We start from the raw sequence: 5,143 nt of genomic DNA, 5'->3' as shown, positions 1-5,143 counted from the left end.
ATATTAGAAAGTAAAAAAGTTTCAGTTTTGTTTTTGCATGTGGTTGGGTATTCTGTTTGTAATAATTGTTTGGATACACTATATTTTTAATATGCTAGTTGTGATAATTTCATGCCAAGTAAAAATGCCCATAGTCATATTTTATGTTCCTAAAGTAACAGAATGACTTTCAATCTAGAAAAGACAAAAGAAATGCTAATGTAGCATTTTTTTCATTTTTTCCAAAAATTTCCGTTTTTTCCCGGAAAAAACTGGGTTTTTTCCCGAGCTTCAAAATTTCCAGAAATTTTACATTTCTAGATATGAGCTTTCGTGAGTCATTGCTCACGTCTTCAAAAGTATTCGAGGAAATTCTTTTCTACTGCTCCTCATCCTGATCTAACAAGCAATGAAATAGGATTTGATTGGAGAACCAACCAGAAGTCTAAAAAACAGAGCGGGAATTCGAATCCAGGTCGCTCCAGCCACCATATCACTCTGGCTTGCACACAGTCGTTTGTAGGCAAACTCTGCCCGCGGGGATCATGGGATCAATTACTTCTCTCCCTGAAGAGCTACTGGCTCTTTTGTTTGTAACACTGGGGGTTGGCCCTCAATTCAAGTTTGGCACGGGTTATCTTGTCCCTGAGGGGGAGCTGGAGAAAGACCCTGGGGGAAAAGAGAGAGTTCTGAGGAGAAAAGACAAAATTCTGAGGAGAAAAAAAGGGAGGCCGAAGCCATTGAGGTCTGAGGGCAAACGAAGGGTAGAAAACCCAACCCCAAACTGGAATCGGATCCCTACAAGGTTGTGGGTACAAACATGCATGAAAAGGATTAAAACAAAATATTTCTTTAATGACTCAGCACACTTTAACAGTTCATTCAAAACAACATAAGCCTTTAGGCCATACAGGTCACACACCACTGTGAAGTACACATTACAAACAGTGTAGTGTACTATTTGTACGTGGCTGCGTTGGCTTAGAGGTTAAGACGCTGAGCTGCAGACCGGAAGGTCTGTAGTTCGGCAGTTCGAGACCCCTCCAACAAAAGACTTCCCTTTAAACGTTAGAATGGAAAATGGCCTCCGCGAGATCCTGAACTCATCTAAACTCTAAAACAAGTGACCGTTTAAATGCCGGTTTTCTAAATGCGATAGCAGAGCTCCGCCTATGCGCACACCGCCGACGCTAAAAAAAACGGTGGGCGAAAAGCGGAAGCCTTGGGCAGCTTTAGAGCTGGAAGGGGGTTTAAACCAGAAGTGGCTCGACACCGGAGGAGCGATCACACGGGGGGGGATGTGGCTTTAAATGAGAGAGCTGAGAAAACACCACTTTGGGACCTGGTCACAAAATACTCCGGGTTAAAGCGGTTTTGAGCCGGAAACCAACAGCTGGGGAGGGGAGGGCAGGTGTTGACTGTGTGATCGTGCATATAAAACCCATAGCTGAACTGTCACAACGCGTCTGAACACACCCAAAGACTATCAAAATTTGTGGCAGGGTATGAGCTTTTGTGAGTCACTGTTCACTTGAGCAGTGACTCATGAAAGCTCCTCCCCTGCCACCGATTTTGTTAGTCTTTAAGTGCTGCCGGATTCCTGCTCTTTTCTGCTACTAAAGGTAAAGGTTCCCTTGCTCGAAAGCCAGTCTAGTCCAACTCTAGGGTTGCGGTGCTCATCTCCGTTTCAAAGAGCCAGCGCTGTCCGAAGACGTTTCCGTGGTCATGTGGCCGGCATGACTAGACACCAAGGCGCACGGAACGCTGTTCCCTTCCCAACGAAGTGGTACCTATTTATCTACTTGCAATTTCTTGCTTTCGAACTGCTAGGTTGGCAGGAGCTGGAACTAGAGACGGGAGCTCACTCCATCACGCGGCGCACTCGGGTCTCGAACTGCTGAACTACCAACCTTCCACAGCCTGCAGTTCAGCGTCTTAACTTTCTGCTACTACACATAGACTAACACGGCTTCCCAGCTTGATCTAGCACTATGCGAAGCAAACTGTCGCAGTTAACTTTTTAAGGTCGCGTGGGTGCATTCCAGAATAATTCTTATGAGACTTAATTTACCGTTGCAGTACAGGTATGTACACTGTGGGTGAACAAACTGCCATATTCAGTATGAGCATATTACCTCACATTCCCTTGGCTGGTGAGTAGCCCGGCGTGATACTCTCAGAGTTGTTTTGTGCCACAGGAATGATTCCTTCATAAATGAACAGTGTCTATGTGGTATTAAATTGGAACCACTGAAGGAAACCTTTTGTGGCTGAAACCTGCCTAGTCTGATTTCACCAGTTTATTTTTTCCAGTTAATAAGAACATAAGAGATGCCAATGTTGGATCAGGCCAAAGGCCCCTCCAGTCCAACACTCTGTGTCACACAGTGGCCAGAAATACCAGGGCCCATCAGGAGGTCCAGCAGTGGGGCCAGGACACTAGAAGCCCTTCCACTGTTGCCCCCCACCCCAGGCACCAAGAATACAGAGCATCCCTTGGCCCAGACCGAGAGTTCCTCTCTAAACCTTGTGGCTAATAGCCACTGATGGACCTCTGCTCCATATGCTTCTCTAATTCCCTTTTGAAGCCGTCCATGCTTGTAGCCGCCACCACTTCCTGTGGCAGTGAATTCCAAGTGTTAATCACTCTTTGGGTGAAGAAGTACTTCCTTTTATCCAATGTAACCCGACCGCTCAGAAATTTCATTGAGTGTCCGTGAGTTCTTGTATTGTGAGAAAGGGAGAAAAGTACCTCTTTCTCTACCTGCTCTTTCCCATGCATAATCTTATAAACCTCAATCATGTCACCCCTCAGTCGTCATTTCTCCAAGCTAAAGAGCCCTAAGCGCCTTAACCGTTCCTCATAGGGAAAGTGTTCCAACCCTTTTATCATTCGAGTTGCCCTTTTCTGCACTTTTTCCAAAGCTATAATATCCTTTTTAAGGTGTGGTGACCAGAATTGCACACAGTATTCCAAATGAGGTCGCACCATTGATTTATATAGCGGCATTATGATATTGGCTGATCTGTTTACAATACCCTTCCTAATAATCCCCAGCATAGCATTGGCCTTCTTTATTGCAGTCACACACTGTCTCGACATTTTCAGTGAGTTATCCACTACAACTCCAAGATCTCTCTCTTGATCAGTCTCTGCCAGTTCAGACCCCATCAACGTGTATTTATAGTTAGGATTTTTGGCTCCAATGTGCATCACCTTGCACTTGGCCACATTGAACCCCATTTGCCATGTTGACGCCCACTCGCCCAACTTTGACAGATCCCTTTGGAGTGCCTCACAATCCTCACTGGTTTTCACCACCCTGAACAACTTCGTATCATCCGCAAATTTAGCCACTTCACTGCTTACTCCCAACTCCAAATCATTAATGAACAAGTTAAAAAGCAGTGGACCAAGTACTGATCCCTGCGGTACCCCACTGCTTACCACCCTCCACTGAGAAAATTGCCCACCTACACTCACTCTCTGTTTTCTATGAACTAGCCAGTTTTTGATCCATAAAAGGACTTGTCCTTCTATCCCATGATTTTTGAGCTTACTTAGGAGCCTTTGATGAGGAACTTTATCAAAAGCTTTCTGGAAGTCAAGGTAAATAATGCGTTGCTTGTGTAGTCTTGGGTTACCCGTGCTGGGGGGGGGGGAGAATGTGCAGATCTGCCCTCACAGAGGAGGGAAAGCTTGTACCTGAAGGTAGGCCGGGGGGGCTCTGAAACTTACCTGGCTGCTTCTTGCTCCTCACGGCCCGACTGAGGGCTGCTGGGAGCAGGGGGCGGGGCTTGTTGCACGTGCCCACCCCCTGGGCTCCTTACTGCCGGAGCTCCGCTCCTGTGCGCTCCCGCAGGAAATGACCCCTGAGTATACTGCATTGTTGGTAATGTGAACTGCAGTGAGTGACCTTTATCGCCTAAAGGCCTATGTCGTTTTTTAATGTACTATTTAACTGCACTGTCTCGTTAAAGCTATGCTTTGTTCAATCCAGGGAGCAGAGTAACTTGAGGAGACGCAAGAGAGCTGCAGACTTTTATTGCAGGGTGAGGGAGCTGTATTTTAATGTTTTCTTCTTCGACTTAATGATATCCCAAACAGAGATGCCTGCTTCAGAGATGTGTAGGTCACCATGCTTCCCCGATGCCTGGCCAAGTGGATATAGGCCTGCTCAACCAGTTCTGGTGGGAAAAGCTTTCCAGCAAGAGAGAAACACCTGAGCGGCTTTCAGTTCCTGCCCTGGGCCAGTTTCTACAGCCATATTAACAGCTTTGGAAAACAAACTCGGAACCAGGCACCGTTCCAGGCGTCGGTTATCACTGCAAAACCCACAACAGCGAAAACCAGGACATTTTGGGGGGTCGTTTCTTCCTTTCCCGCCTATCATCCCCAGGAGTTAAGCTCGGCAAATGTGCGACATGGCTGCCTTGAGCCATTCGTGAAAGGGACGGGTGCATCTTAATACATACATTTTCAGGTGTGATCAAATTCTGAGAAAAAGTCATTGCAAAAAAAAAAAAGCATCTCCCAAGCAGTGTTCCCTCTAAGCTGAGTTAGTGTGAGCTAGCTCACACTTTTTTAGCCTCCAGCTCACACATTTTTGTCTTAGCTCAGGAAGGATGGCTACAGAGCAAACTAATTTATGCAGTAGCCAAATTGCTTGCTCACAATTTTAATACCAGTAGCTCACAAAGTAGAATTTCTGCTCACAAGACTCGACAGCTTAGAGGGAACACTGCTCCCAAGCAAGCTTTGACAGGATCACTCACTGGCATACAGATCGCCAGTGGAGACTTCTAGGTCTCCGGTTCAATCCCCAGCCAGTCTGGTGTAGTGGTGAAGTGTGTGGACTCTAATCTGGGAGAACCGGGTTTGATTCCCCACTCCTCCGCTTGCAGCTGCTGGATGACCGTGGGCAAGCCCAAAGTTCTGACAAGAGCTGTCCTTGAAAGGGTAGTTCCTGAAAGAGCTCTCTCAGCCCCACCTACCTCCCAGGGTATCTGTTGTGGGGAGGGTAATTTTTCCTCCAGGCCGGTTTGGCCAAGGATCCTGGAGATTTTTTGTCATCTTATGGGCATGGAACAGGGGTCACTGCGGTTGTGTGGGCACGGAGGTGTTTGTGAATTTCCTGCATTGTGCAGGGGGCTGGACTAGATG

This window comes from Gekko japonicus, unplaced genomic scaffold (genome assembly GCF_001447785.1).
Source record: "Gekko japonicus isolate JY-2015 unplaced genomic scaffold, Gekko_japonicus_V1.1 scaffold6195, whole genome shotgun sequence".
NCBI lineage: Eukaryota > Metazoa > Chordata > Lepidosauria > Squamata > Gekkonidae > Gekko > Gekko japonicus.
The sequence above is the reverse complement of the archived record's forward strand: the minus strand, read 5'-3'. Positions refer to the sequence as shown.